The following is a 15,774-nucleotide window of genomic DNA, read 5'->3' on the forward strand; positions in this document are numbered from 1 at the left end:
ATGATGGTCATTCTGATGTCTGGTTGGGATGAAATGAGATGATGTCAACACCATTCTTGGTAAATCCCTACTTGCTGATTCTCATTCCTGTGTTCTTTCCAGCTCAGCACATCACTTCTCAAGCTCCAGATAATACCACTGCAGGACTCATTGCTCTGATGTTCATATGAGCCCAGAAAGAGACTGGGAATGGGAGCAGATTATGTCAAAAGTTCCCGCCAACTTCTGCATCCATGAGATGTGTAGGGCCCTGGGAGCAATGTGGTATCAGAACCTTGGACAGTTTCCAAAGGCATGGGCCTGGCCCTGGTTGCTCCCCTCCTTCTTAGGACTCCATAGTACTTAGATGTCTTGAGGCCCTCCTGCATATTAGTAAAGTGATTTGTCTGAGGCTCCACAGCTAGAAAGGGGCAGAGCCAGGACTCATAACAGTCTTTGAGAAGTGCCTTACCTCTCTATTCCTCAGTTTCTTCATCTGTAACACGGAAACAAGGCAGGCTCCGTGAGTATGTGACTTAGTTTATGCACACTATGCTCTTCAATCACTGTCTTGAAATTCTTAGCAATTTTTAAACAAGGCGGCCAGTATTTTCATTGCGCACTGAGCCCCTCAAATCACATAACCAGTCCTGCAAGAGAAGAAGAATACACCTCCATCTCCCGGAGATGCTGTTTCCCCTTTTCGACCTGCTCTCCACTCTTCTCCACCCACCGTATGGTGCATGAAGCAGGCTTATAAGGGCTACACCGACAGGATCCTTTGTCTTCTGATATGTATAGCTGGGTTCAGCTGATGGGCGGCCCTGGCAGGGGACAGGAGAGCAGGAGGAGTGGGTGCTTGGATCCAAAGGCTGCTCACTCCCCAGGGGAATGTCTTCCCCCTGCTCCTTCCCTGCTGGGTCACAGAAACTGGACCACATCTCTGCCCCTGCATGGAAGCAACAGCTCCATCCTTGCATGGACACCTGTGTGGAAGCCACAGCTGTGTCAGGCAGCCCTCTCCTAGAGCTATGACCACTCTTGCAATGCTCCAAACATCTCCTTCCCTTGGTCCATCTAAATCCATGGTTGCTGACCTCAGACACCTCATCATCCTCTCGTTAAATGCTTCTCAATTTCCCCCTGTGTATGCATCTTCTATTTCCCACTAGGACCCTGGCTAATGCACTCTCTTGTGGAGTTGATGGGAAGATTAAATAAAATCCCACATGTAGCACACTCAGCACAGTCCCTGGTACATGGTCAGTACCGGGCAGAGGTTCACTGTTACTACCGGTTACCTAGCTCCAAAGGCCCAAAGTTCTGAACCATTATCCTACACTGCCACACCCCTCCCAATACACACATGTGCATGCACACATGCACACACATGCGCCCCACTCTATGACAAACAGGTGGTTTGGTGGAGTGCAAACAACCAAAGACCTGTATCTAGGGAGAGAAGCTTGGAACCTAAATTGTCCCTAAAGACCTCTGGTTTCCATCCCATTGGCTCTGGGCCACTCTCTGACTTTCGTTGGAAATTTCTCTCTCAGGCTTGGTTCTCTGCACCCTTGATTCTCTTCTGGGAACACAGGCTCTACATAACAAGGCAGAAGCCAGGACTTGGTTTCTCTCCCTACTTGGATGAGCAAATCACATCACAGTTCTATTGCCCTTTCAAGTAGGTAATTACGGAACTTTGCAAGACCAGGAGGTATAAAAGGACCTCCATGATGTGGCCAAGATGGTACCAACACCACCAACCAAGGGTGTAAACAGTGATTGATGATGCCACGGCCCAGAGGAGTGCTAAGGACCCTAGGAGGATGGGCTCAGTTCCCTTCCCCAGGGCCCCAGTCCAATAGACTTCTAGACTCCTGAGGCTTGGAGCTACCACAGCCCTTGGGGTGGCCGTGTTGTCCTAGGGCCATGTCTGTCCTGCTCCCCGATGCAACCTTGGACCCTGGCAGATGGGGTGGAGGCTCATAAAAGTATGATGAACAAATGAACGAATGAACACTTGAGTCCATAAGCTAGTTCAGGAGCCAGTGGAGCTCTTCCTGTATCTCAGGCCCAGTGTATTTCAAAGTCCCTCCCCGCACCACATATGGCCTGAGGAATCTATAGAAGAATCACCCTGCGATCCCCACACACAAGACACTTTCCTCTTAGTAGTCTTTTGATTCAGCCAAATAAACACTCGCCAGGCCTATGACAGTTCTAGTTGGAAGGAAGAAAATGCTCCACTATTTTCATTAATTCCTCCTCTCCCATGTGGTCCAGGTAGAATTTTGTAGGACAACTGCAAGGACATTTTTAAGAAAACCACAGAGAGAGCTGTTGACTGGAGAAGCTTGGCTGAGCTGGTGGGAAAGGGATGGTGCGTGTTCCCCATGAAGTGCTCCCCCAAGAGTCAACCTGTCTTCGAGTTTGGATTCCCCCAGAAACAGACCTTGAGACAAGCGAGCAGTTAAATTTAGGAGGAAGCACTAGTGGGGCAGGGAGGAGGAGAAGGAGAGGAAGCAAATAGTCTATTTCAGAACAGGTCACAACCGGCAGCAATGGGGTCTTAATCCCTCCTGCGCAGACCACACCTTGGGGCCATCCCACAGAAGGGCAGCAAGCTGGGTACTCATCCTCCCACTTCTGTCCCTCTCCCTCACTGGTCAAGGGCTGCCACCAGGGCTGAGAAGCTCCCGCATGTCCAGCCTCCCCTGCACAGCCAAGAGAAACCCCTTGCGTGGAGGGCTGAAGGGCATTGCAGGGGGAGCTACCCACACCACCATCATCTGATACGCACCATTAATCAATTAATCACCCATCAGCAGGTTGGAGCCTCCCATGATGCGTGTGTGCTTAGGCTGTGCCTGGGGGTCTGCCCTTCATAGCCCCGGCAACAGAGCTGTGAGATTGTGAGAACTGCTGCCTGCATTTTACAGATGAGGAAACGGAGGCATAGAGGTGACTTAATTTTCCCAAGGTCTCATCACTAATAGGCAAATAAAATAAATAAAAATTCCTGCCCTAATATAGCTTCAATTCTAGGGGAAGAAGACAAACAATAAACAAAATTGATAAACAAAATGTGTGGGCTCTTAAAACGCAATAAATGCTGTGGAGAAGGGGCAGGGGACAGGGAATACTGGGATGGGGAGAGAGAGAGAATTCAATAGAATAGAGAATTCAAAAAAGACTTCCCAGGCCGGGCGTGGTGGCTCACGCCTGTAATCCCAGCACTTTGGGAGGCCGAGGTGGGCGGATCACAAGGTCAGATCGAGACCACGGTGAAACCCCGTCTCTACTAAAAATACAAAAAATTAGCCGGGCGCGGTGGCGGGCGCCTGTAGTTCCAGCTACTCAGGAGGCTGAGGCAGGAGAATGGCGTAAACCCCGGAGGCGGAGCTTGCAGTGAGCCAAGATCACGCCACTGCACTCCAGCCAGTGGGACAGAGCGAGAGTCCGTTTAAAAAAAAAAAAAAAAAAGAGTTCCCAGAGATGACAGCATTGAAGCCAAGACTCGAAGGAGGTGAGAGGAGAAGGGATCCATGTGGCTATCTGAGGTCACCGAGTCCTAGGTAGAGGGAACAGCAAGTACGAAATGCTGAAGCAAGAGTCTTCCCAGGGCTGGGCATGGTGGCCTACGCCTGTAATCCTAGCATTTTGGGAGGCCAAGGCTGGCAGATTGCTTGAGACCAGCCTGCCCAACATGGTGAAATTGCATCTCTACTAAAAAGAGCAAAATTAGCCGGGTGTGGTAGTGCACACCTGTGATCCTAAGGAGCTACTAAGGAGGCTGAGACACAAGAATTGCTTGAACCCAGGAGATGGAGGTTGCAGTGAGCTGAGATCGCGCCACCGCACTCCATCCTGGGCAACAGAGCAAGAATCTGTCACAAAAAAAAAAAAAAAAAAAAAAAAAGAGTCTGCCCCCAGGGTGTCCATAACAGGACTGTGTGGCTGAGACTAGGAGCTGGTCATCTCAGGGGATGGGAGCTGGGTCATACAGGTCACTGCAGGGACTCTGATTTCTACTCTGAGTGAGGTGGCTTTGGAGCAGAGGAGCAACGTGGTCTGACTTGCGTTGAACAGAGTCACTCTGACTACCAGGTTGAGAGGAAAATAAAGTAATATGTGAATGAATGAATGAGCAAGTGAATGAAAGAATCAATGAGTGTCCTTGTACCTTCTCACAGATGAGTCTGAGCCACTTACTTTAATGGGGAGACAAGGGGCAAGAGTTTAAAGGGAAGCTGGTGAAGCCCACACTGCAAAGAGTGGAATTCAAGCCCAGGAGACAGCAGCTGGGCCTGGCGGGAGATGCTGGTCTTGGCTGTGTCTGCAGCTGCCCCTCCACCCCTGTGTTCCCACCCTGCCAGCACAGCCCCAGGGAGCAGCTGTGATCACAGACATGAAAGCAAGCCCTGTGCAGAAGATGATCAGAAGCCTTGTGACAACAGTTGTCCCTCAGAGTGCTGCTTTCAAGAGGCCTTGGGCCATCCTGGGGAGTCCTTCTCATCGTCCTCCAGCCCCTGGGCTGCAGAGCCCAGGCCATGACACTCTTACTCAAAAACAGCACACAGTTTCTGAAATAATAACACAGAGATGAAGGCTCCCCTGCTCTGGAGTGGGAGAGACTCACAGCTGCCTATGAAGACACCTTAGGGGTACTGGTCAAAAATGTGGCTGACAGATGCTGAAACCTACCCCCCATCAGAGCATTTTGAATCAAGCATTTTTTTCTCTCTCCTCCTCCTCCTCTCTCTCTCTCTCTGTCTCTCTCTCTCTCTGCCTTTGTGTTGTAAATTGGGAAGTTAGAGAGGAAGGAAGATAGGAGGTGGAAGGAGAGAAAAATGAAGGAAGGGAAGGGAAAAGAAGAAAAGAAATGGCCCTTGTATGAACATCAACTGTGGGCAGGACACATTACTGAATACTTTCTAGTCTATTCATTAGTTCATTTAATTCATACAACAGCCCTATGAAGTAATTCCCATCAATAGGCCTATTTTGCAGACGTGGAAAATGACGCTCAAAAAGGTTAAGTCATCTGCCCAAAGACACAGAGTGGAGAAGTGATGGAGCTGGGGCTGTGTGTTCTAATGCTGATTCTGCCTACATGCAACCGTCTGATGGGGGACATGTTCTGTGCTCCATTTCTTGGCAGAGTCAAGACTGGACACCCTGAGAGAGCTGCATCCCAGGCTCTGCGCCTGGGGGAGTGATGGAGCCTGGTGAGGGAAAGACACCAGGTGAAGGAGCCAGGGCTCTTCCTGTTTTCAGCCCCCTGAGCTCCCCTCTGGTTCAGCCATCTAGCCTCATACAGTTCCATGTGCCCTGGTTTCTCCACTCACCCACCACCCGTGAGCTGGGCCATGCTATGGAACCCAAGAGGACTCAGACCTCAGCCCTGCCCACATGGGGCTTCTAGGCCAGGAGGCACACACAACTGAATCCAGGGTGAATGTTTTCAACTATTCCCAGAAGACATCCCTTCAATCTTCCACAGGGATTTGACTAATTCCATTTATTTCCCACCATTCCCTGCACACCGCTCCATGACATGCTATGTGCCTGACTCTGGAGCCACAATGGTGCATAAGACAAGGTACCTGTCCTCAGGAGCTCTCAGCCAGGCTACCAGGGGAGGCAGATGTGTACACCAACAGATCCGGAACAAGATTATAAGTGCCTCACAGGCAATCTTTTCAGAGTTGAGTGGAAACTCAGAAAGAGTTCACTGTAGAAGGTAGAGTAGACATTAGAGCTGGGTTTTTGAAGCATAATTAGGAGTTTTCTCAAACCAAGAAGACAGGCCTGGGCATTCCAGGTGGAGGGAAGAGCTTGGGCAAAGGCCCAGGGGTCTGAAAGGACATGGTGCATCCCTGGAACTTCCAGGAGGCCACGGGGGAAGGAGGCAGAGTGTGCCCACGTCTCTTCTTTTTTCTTCCTATGCAGTCTCTAAAAATCCCCTCTACTGTTGGAGCAATTCCACTCCACCCTCGATGTGCATCCCTCAAGTGGTAATTAGTCCAGCATTCCCACTGGAGATCTTACCCCTAGTCTCCACAAAAAAGTATACAGGCATTCATCCAAATAAAACAGGTCTCTCCTTTGGGGGACGTCTGCTGCTGATAGCATATGATTTTCCTCACATTGTTACTCAAAAGACCGGAGAGATTACTTCCTTCCATTGGAGGGCAGGAGTAAGGAGAGAGGCTGCCATTCCAGCGAGGAGGCCGGGTGACTTGACAGTGCTATGGGAGTGGATTGGGGAGCAAGGAAAAGTGATGGGTGAGATGGAGAGAGAGGCTGGATCCAGATGGAGGAGGCCAAGGGACCAGGTTGTGGGCTGCTAGACATCCTGATGGAGTAGGGGGTGCCGTCGGCAGTTTGGCCAGCCTAGGCCCCGGATGGCACAACCAATGGCACCCCAGCCTGGCTTGGGGTGAGCACAGAGTTGGCGTTTGGAGCTGTCAGAAGTGATTAATTCATCAAAAACACAGCACACTGGAAAACTGGCTGTGACTCAATGGCTCATTAATACTCAGACTCTGATCAGCCCGCAGATGCTAATTAAAGCCACTCTGAATAAAGGGCGGCCTCCTGAGAGCTCCAGCATGAACCTTTCCCTCACTGCCCTTGGCAGGGCACCCTCAGAGCCGGGGGGGAGGTGAGCATAGTGGGTGGGCTCTAGGCCGCCAGTGAGGGCAGACTCATTCTTGGTAGCTCTTGAGTGACAGAGCCCAGTGGCATTTGGAGAGGATCTGTTCCAATCTCTGCCATTTTGCAGATGGAGAAACTGAGGCTCAGGGAGGAGCAGGGGCTTTCTCAAGGCCACTTAATAAGAATGTAACCAAGCCTGGGCTCAAATGAGGCCTGAGCCCTTCCTATTCTGTTCCTCTTGACACTGTGCAGGCTGAAGGAAGGACAGGAAGGTGAACACAGTGTAGCCACAGCCCTCAGGTTGAGTACGTGTTAATGGGAAGTCATTTCTGGGAGGGTTTCAATCTCACCTTGTTCAATTCCACACCCCAGCCCCCAGCCTAGAACCTGGTACAGAGAAGGTGCTTAACAAAATGCTGAACAAATTTATGCATGAGTGGACTATAACTTATGCCAGAATGTGATCATCAGATACAAAGGTGCTTTAATCAGATACAAAGTGCTCTGTGAGTTTGGAAGAAGAAGAAATCAACGAATGCTTCCTGGAAGAAGAAGCATCAAGTAAAGAGGCACAGACTGACCCTGCCTGAGCCTGCTCTGAGTATCTTCTCATTTCATCCTCACAAAGGCCCTACCATGATTATAGCAATGATTACATCCATTTTACAGATGAGGAAACTGAGGTCCAGTCAAGTGAAGTCCTTTCCCCCAAGGTCCCACAGCCAGAAAGTAAAGGAGTTGGGACTTGGATCCAGGTCTTCCTGGCATCAAAGCCCATCCCTCACCAGTGCCTGGAAGCTCAGCTATAGAAGCCCTGCCAGAGATGAGTCTTCCCAAACTCCCCCAGGACGTGGTGGGATGCCTACATCCCTCCATCCCAAGATCATGCCTGCCCACTCCTGTCATAGGGTCTAGTCAGGTGTGTCTATGGAGGGGATCAGGATGGTATCACCACATCCACATTCAGCACGAGTTTTGCAGCCTGGGAGCCACCCACCAATATCTGTTGAGGGTACTTTAACCCAAACACCTTCGTGGAGGGCTGCTGAGGGATTCCATGAACCAGATTCACAAACTGAACACTGGGCATGCAGTGAGTGCCCTCCAGGAGGAGCAAAGGTTGCATTTGGGCTGTTCATTGTTATTCGCATTTGACCAGCCTCCCTTCCTGGATTCAAAGTCATTCTTGTATCCAGAGAGGGGCAGACCAAGGACAGTCACGGGTCATACAGCCACGGGAGGCGCAAAGCCAAGTTTTCCAACTCCTGACTCCCCAGGAAAGCCTCCTTGTTCTCAGAAAACTGCCCACTCAGCCAAGGTTGAGGTCTGTGTCCTTTGACAACATAAAAGCCCCTTCTGATGAAATGATTCAACTGCATTTCCACCAGGGAGTCAACATCTGCTTCCCACCTCATGCTGTTCCCACCCCTCCCTGGTCCCGATCAGAGGCTGGAGGCACTGCGCATGTCACACTCACCTGGAGCGTGCTAGGGAAAGTGCGTGAGCCCAGGGGAGTGTGTGTGTGTGCCCAGTGTGTGTGTGAGAGTGTGAGGGTGTGTGTGAGCTCAGGGGAATGTGGTTGTGTGTACTTAGTGTGAGCCTGTGTGAGTCCAGCAGGAGTGTGTATGTGAGCCCAGGGGAAGCATGTGTGTGTGTGCACATGCCCAGTGTGAGTGTACATGAGCGTGTGGATGTGTGTAAAGGATGTGAGACCAATGTGAGTCTGTGGGTGGTGCGTGTGAACCCAGCAGGAGTTGGGGGGTGTAGTTTCAGTCGGCTACGACTGGTGATGCTGCAGTGACAAACAGCCCCAGTCTCCACAGCTCACAGTGGCACAGATTTACTTCTCAGCATCTACCAGTTAATTTGCAGGTCACCTATGGCTCTGCTCTTTCAGCTGCATCCCAGGACCTAGAGGAAATGGGCAGCATCTGGCTGGAATATTGCGGGTCACTGTGGCAGAGGGAAAAGAGCATGAAGGAGCCATGAGCTGGTTTTCAAGGCTCCTGCCCAGAAGCGACACCTCGCTTTTCCACCCTATTCTACGGCCAGAGTGGACACACAGCCGAGCCTGACTACAACAGGATGGGAAGTGGAATCCTCTCTTGGGGAAGGCCAGGAAATACCTGTGAACAAGGACACAGCCTATACCCCTGTGATTCCATGAGGAAAAGCACATGGCTTCCTTGACTTCTCCCTTGCACGTGGGTCCAAGTGAAAAAGAGCCAGCGTGCAAATCTGCCCTTTGGGATGTCTTGCTTCTGAGTGCGAACACATAGAGGCTTTGTGTTTCACACAAAAATGCATGATCACTGTGTGCAAAAGCCTGTGGCCCAATGGGCAGGTGCCAGAGCACGTGTGATGGGAAGAATGTGGGAAGGGAGTGCATGTGTGTATCCTCACCCTCATCGCAGCACTGTCTGAACCCGTCTGTATACACACTGAACGCCCCCCACATTCACACCCGAGCATACGCTCCCTTCCACAAGGAAGAGGCTCTCGCAGATGGGAGGTGAGATGCTCAATTTCCCAGCTGATGATTTAGCAGGTTCATTCACCCCTCATTTGTGGCCATCTGTCACCTTCCACAAGGTGGCTGTCTCCACCTGGCCTGCACACTCTGGCTGCAAAGGAATGGTGGCAGGATGAAAATGCACAGCTTCTGTTCTTAGCTACCAACTCTGAAGATGGGGTCCCCCTCCCAGTTTCAGGACTGTCCTTCTAAGTGCTGCCCTGAGGGTTACGAGCCCCATAGGAGACAGGTCAGCCCTAAGCCTCCCCAGAAGATACATCTCTTAATGCCTCAGACTCCCCCGAATCTCCAGCAACTTTTCTCTCCTCCTAGTCTGTCCCATCTTCCTTAAACGGGCCTCTAGTGGGAAAAAGTCAGCCCCTAATAATCACTGAGAGAATCGCCACTCCTTGGGTGCTGGTCCTTGTGCCAGCACTTGACACGTCTCATTGACCTGTCGAGAAACCCAGCAGACAGGGACTTCTGTTGTTCCCATTTGACAGATGAAGAAACTGAGACTCAGAGAGGTGCCCAACCTCACACAGCCCACTTACAGCTAAACGGGGGCTTGTATCAAGGCCTCCCTGTTCAGCCTTTTTCAATGGGTCCAGGCTGCTCAGGTAACCTCCTCCAGGAAGCTAGCCAGACCAACGGCCTGGAGGGGCTGTGGCAGGACAGGAGCCCTAGATGTGGATGCTGAGGGAGGGAGAGCAGGCAGTCCAGGTCATTGTGTCTTCTCTGGCAACACTCACTCCTCACCCAGGGAGAGACCCTCCCTCAGATAGACCTCCCTTTGGCCCTGACTCCAGCCTCTAACACATCCTTGAAACCAGCCTTCTGAGCTGTGAGTGATTTTGTCAGGTCACATCTCAACCACCGCCTGCCCTGGTGCCCCATCCCCCTTGGGATGAGACTCAGCCTCACACATGCCCTATGAGACCTGTACACCTCTCCAGCTCTGGCACACCATGCTCCCTCCTCTCTTCCTTCCTCACACCTCACACCCGCTGCACTCCTTACTCCCTGGTCCCCTACCAGGAGCCCTTTCCTTCTCCTTCCCACTTTCCCTGTTGAACTCCTGACCAACTCAGCAAAGTCTTCCTACAACAGGGACCCCACAGTTCCCTACCCCACCCAACGGTGGAATAGCACCCCTCACTCCACAAGGCAACTGTATCTCCACTGCTGAATTCTAAGTTCCCTGTTAACTACTGCATCCCCAGCTCATCACTTAACAAAGATCCTTGATCTCCCCCGCCCCAGACCAGGAACTTACTATTTTAGAGGCCAGCGATACAAGTAAACGAAAATGGAAGGCAGGATGGAGAGTGACTCAGGCTGGGCAGCAGCTGTCAGAAAGGTTGTCAGGGAAGGCTGGCAGTGACAAGCGTGCAGACCCGAACGATGAAGGGAGCCATCCCATCCGTGCAAAGCTCTGAGAGAAGGACATGGCTGGCAGATGGAGGAATGGGCTTGGCATATTCAGGGCACACTCATGTGGCTGGATTTTAGGCAGCTGGGGGAAGACAGGGTTTCAGCAAGGGAGCAAAGGGTTTCAAGAACGTTTTTATTCCATCTTTGAATACTCCAGGCCACCTCCTCCAGGGAGCCTTCTCTGATTGCCCTTGCTGACCTTTCCCAGCCCTGACCCCTAAGGTAGGTTCCCAAACACCTCTTGGCCCCCTTAAGATGAAGGAGTCTCAGAGGATGGAAAAAGCATTTTACAACACGGCCTTCCTCTGGTCCCAGGCTCCATGGCCAGGAGAGCATCTGCGGGGTTTGGATGGGGTCCCAAATGGGACAGTTGTCCTCTGTGTCAGCTCCAGCTCCAGTTAGCAGGTCCCTCAGGGAGGCAGGCCGGGCCGGCTGGAATGTGAGGCTTGGTTATTTATGGATTTCAATTTCCCCACTCCTGCACCTCCTGGGTGTATCACAGGGAGGCTGCAGAAAAGAATTTTGCCTCAGACTAGCAGAGGGATCCAATTGCCACGTGAATCAAACACCCCTAGGGGACCCATGGACATTTAGGGGTAGCATCTGAGAGATAAAAAGAGACTGCACACAGGGCTCTAGGCTGGGAGCCAGAAAACCAGGTTTCTAGTCCTGGCTCTGCCCCAACTTTAGGGAAGCCTTTCTCTGGGCCCCAATTTCCACCTTAATAAAGAAAGACATTAATCTAGGTCAGAGATCAATGAGTTTTTTTGGTAAGATGCCATACAGTAAATATTTAGGCTTTGGGGGCCTTATGGTCTCTGACACAACTACTTAATTCTGCTCTACAACCATAGACAGTACGTGAGCAAATGGGCATGGCCGTGTTCCAGTAAAACCTTACCACAAACAGGTGGTAGGCAGAATTTGGCCTATGGGCTGTAGATTGGTTTCCTGTGACCTAGGTGACCCTTCTGATAGGTTGCAAGCAACAAAATCCCAATGCCAACTGCTGTAAGCTAAACATTACCTAGGTCAGAAGGACTTACCAGGTCACATAAAAGTCCCAGGGAGACATCAGGCATGGCTGGATCCAGGGACTCAAATGATATCATTAGGACTCATTAAACACTCTTTTATGGGGGGAAACATGGCTGTCAGCATCAAGAGTTCCAGGATCAATTCTGATTGGACCAGCTTGGGTCATGTGCTTCTCCCTGAACCAATCACTGTAGTGGAAGAGAGGATGTGCTCCTGATTGGCCAGGCTTGGGTCATGTGCCCATCACTAGAACTGGAGGTGAGTCCAGCCCCACCTAAACTACATGACCTGGACTGGGTGAAGGGGTGGCACTCCTGAGGAAATTTGGGGTGCTGTTGCTGAAAGAAAGGGCAGTGTACAGGGCTGCACTTGCATATAGTGAACCTTCATGTAAATTAGAACAGCACCCCTCTGGGTGGACGTAGCCCCACACTTTGGCTTGGCCAGTGGAGCACAGACTGGATTTCAGCCCATACTCCCCCCACCCCAGGGTCAGACACCTGTGTGGGGAATGACATGCGCTCATGGCGTATGGGGTGGCCCTGGAAGTAGATGCCACCAGATGTCCATGTGACCTTTCCAGGTGGACAGTCAGGGATTCCTTGTATGGAGTTTGTCCTCAAAGTTTTTTGTCACAATGTCATTGTTTCTCTCTGGATAATAAATAGTAGCCACATCCTGGATGCCTCTGAGTCCCCAGTCACTCTTCCCATCCAACCCACACCACACACCATCACCAGATTAATTTTCCCAAAGCTTCCAAGTCAATCCCCTGCTCAAAAAACCTACTTAGCTTCCCACTGGCACCAGAACAAGGTCCTTATACCTCAGTCTCATGCTCAAGGTATCCAGTGGTCCTTCCTTAGTTTCTTTTCTCAGGCTCATCTCTTCTACTTTTTTTTGCTCGACTGAGTCCAAGACTTGAGTTGGCCCCATCATTCATTAACCATGTGACCTTGAACAAATCCCTGTCCCTCTCTAGGCCCTCAACCTCCTCATCTGTGAATTTGGGGATAACCATTGATGTATCTTGAGACACATGAGTCATTTTTACACTATAAAATATTATACAAACACCAAGTGTTACTATTATATCTCCTCCCCTTGTAACAGAAGCCCTCATAACAGTCATAATTCACATTTCACTAGAGTGTAGGTCCTAGATTGACCTGAAAATTTCACCCAAATATGTCTGGGAAGCCCCAAGAGACATCTCCTAGGTGCTCACCAACCAGCCTGGCAACACCAGTTTCCTGTGCAGCCGCCACGCTCTCTCTCTCCAGCATCCACATTTGCAGTCCCTGCTCATGCCTGGGGTCAAGGTGTTGTCCCCAGCTGTCTCTCAAGATGTTGGATTGATGCTGTAGCCAAGCATACCTGGAGACAAGAAAGGGCTCCTATCCTTCACACCTGTGGGGCTGGGTAGAGTCCCCCGGGCCCAGAGCCTCATGCAGACCCCTGTGGAAGAGACCTCTTCAGCTTCCACCATAGCCCCTTCCTCTAACAGCCCAGCCCAGGAGTTCCTGGCCTGCCGTGGTGCAAAGAGAACTCAGGAGGTCTGTGAACTTGCATGGGGAAAACATTACAGCTTTATTCTCATCCATTTCCTTACAGTAGGAATAAAGATAACAAGCCACAATGGTGTTAGCCGTACCTATGACTCTGCAGCCAGCAGCAATCACGTTTTCCTATCACCTTGCAGTTGTTACAGCAATCTTTTCAATATTGTTTACATTCATCACGACTTTGAAATCACAGTAGTGACTAGATCCAATGTTAGATCTTGCTTAACGCATTGATGGAATCGTATATATTTGTATGTGTCACAATTTTGATTTTTAAAGTATTTTGATAACCATGTTCCTTTGTCATCCAGTATATTGTATTTTATGCATTTAAATGAATTATTTTCAGAAAGGGCTATATACCAGCATGCTAAAATGGCCCATGGCACCAAAAAACGTCGTTAGATGTCAGGATTCTTACCATCCCAGGCTCTCCTCTGCCTCCTCCTCTTTTCTTCTTCTTCTTCCTCCTCTTCCAAATACATGCAAATAAGGGATGCACACTTCATCAGACAGCCCTAAACCTGTCAGAGCCGCAGCTGCAAACAGAAGCCAAGTTCATGCCTGGCTCTCTCCCGTCTCCTGTGCCAGCCCCCACCCCACGCCCTCCCGATCCTAGTGCTTTTGAAAGTGAAAAGCAGGTAGCTACTGTGCCAATGATAAACAGCCCCTCCCCCACCTCCCCTCAGCCTGCGCCCTCTTCCTCTCTCTGCTCACCAGGGCTCCGGCATCACATTCCCATGTGCCTGGATACAGAGTGTGGTTCTGTAAACAGGGCTGTGGGCTATACCACGCTCCCTCCCTCAAAGCACTGACCTTCTCCCGATTGCTGAAGAAAAGGGACTTGTGCATGTGGCCCCCTGGGAACTGAGTCTGACCTAGAAATCATGATGACCGGCAGGCTCACCCCAAAAGAATGAGAGGCATTTATTTCTCTTCTGTTCTCTGAAGAGGAAGAGCTCAGTTGTGTGTTCTGAAGATTGCAGGCTTCCCCGTTGTGTCTGAGATGGAAGGAGTCTACTGCAAGGAAAGCAGACCCCAAACCTGCCAAAGAAATGGGGCAGTCGTGTCCAGGCAGACCTGGTTGCAAGCATGACTGCCTCTCTGTGAGATGGAGTATGCAATCTCATGAAGGGACGTCACCCATCTCGGTCCCCATTAGCAGCTGAGATTGTATTAAAAGAGGTGTATTGGCCAGGCACGGTGTTGCATGCCTGTAATCCCAGCACTCTGGGAGGCCGAGGTAGATGGATTACCTAAAGTCAGGAGTTCGAGACCAGCCTGGCCAACATGGTGAAACCCTGTCTCTACTAAAAAAAAAATACAAAAAATTCGCTGGGCGTGGTGGTGCACGCCTGTAATCCCCGCTACTCGGGAGGCTGAAGCAGAAGTTGCAGTGAATCTGGGAGGCAGAATCTGGGAGATTCTTGAATCTGGGAGGCAGAGGTTGCAGTGAGCTGAGATCACGCCATGGCACTCCAGACTGGGCAACAAGAGCAAAACTCCATCTCAAAAAAAAAAAAAAGATGTATCTCCAAGGGATCTTGTTTTGTAAAAAGAACACAGTGAAAACTGGTGGGGCCTGGGGAAGAAAGGATAAAGGGCAAGGGAAGGAGAGAAGTTCTATAAACAAGAGTCCCCTGCAACCCAGTCTGCAATGGTAAAGAATTGAAAATGCCTGAATAACCATCAATGGGGAAGTGCATACACCCCCTCTAGGCCGCACTTCGGAATACTCACAGCAGTTCAAAGAGAAAAAATGAAGATCTGTTTATTGCATGGCAAAGTGCAAAGATCACCGAAACTATTGAGTAAGAAAAACAAGTTGGCCCAATGATAGCATGGTATAATGCCATTTTTATAATGTCAACACACAACACAAAAAACCCACCAGCATATGTTTTCTAGGTACATATAGATGAAATCGAGTGGAAAGAACCAAGCCTGGAAGGATGTGTTGTAAACAGTTCACGATGGTTCTATCTGGGGAGGGAGGAGGAGTGAGTGATGATTACGTGTGATGATCAAAAAGAACTGTCTTAAATGTTGTAATAGTTTACAAGGAGTAAACTCCTGAAATGCTTGCATAATTTTTATTATTATTATTATTTTTTGAGACGGAGTCTCACTCTGTCGCCCAGGCTAGAGTGCAGTGGTGTGATCTCAGCTCATTGCAACTTCCACCTCCTGGGTTCAAGTGATTCTCATGCCTCAGCCACCTGAGTAGCTGAAATTACAGGCATGCACCACACACCTGGCTAATTAGTAGAGACAGGGTTTTGCCATGTTGATCAGGCTGGTCTCAAATTCCTGGCCTCAAGCGGTCCACCTGCCTCTGTCTCCCAAAGTACAAGGATTACAGGTGTGAGCCACGACAACCAGTCTAACTTTTTCTTTCTTTTTTTTCTTTTTCTTTTCTTTTTTTTTTTTTTTTTTTTAAAGACAGGGCCTCGCTCTGTTGCCCAGGCTGGAGTACAGTGGCGTAATCCCAGCTCACCGCAGCCTCAAACTCCTGGACTCAAAGGATCAAACGATCCTCTCCCCCCAGCCTCCTGAGTAGCTAGGACTACATGTGTGCGCCAT

General features: G+C 50.2%; 1 protein-coding gene and 1 long non-coding RNA gene across 2 annotated transcripts in view; one reads left to right on the forward strand and one right to left on the reverse strand.

Annotated features, from left to right (window-relative positions):
* The window catches only part of SLC6A1 (solute carrier family 6 member 1), an 85,067-nt gene that overhangs the window by 10,764 nt on the left and 58,529 nt on the right, over window positions 1–15,774 (forward strand). The window lies entirely within an intron of this gene.
* Window positions 524–14,002, reverse strand: LOC126949082 (uncharacterized). The gene is made up of 3 exons (XR_007723585.1): window positions 13,909–14,002; window positions 13,613–13,730; window positions 524–629 (listed from the first exon to the last, which is right to left on the reverse strand). It is a non-coding gene; the product is annotated as an uncharacterized LOC126949082 (long non-coding RNA).

Source organism: Macaca thibetana, chromosome 2 (genome assembly GCF_024542745.1).
Source record: "Macaca thibetana thibetana isolate TM-01 chromosome 2, ASM2454274v1, whole genome shotgun sequence".
NCBI classification, from domain to species: Eukaryota; Metazoa; Chordata; class Mammalia; order Primates; family Cercopithecidae; genus Macaca; species Macaca thibetana.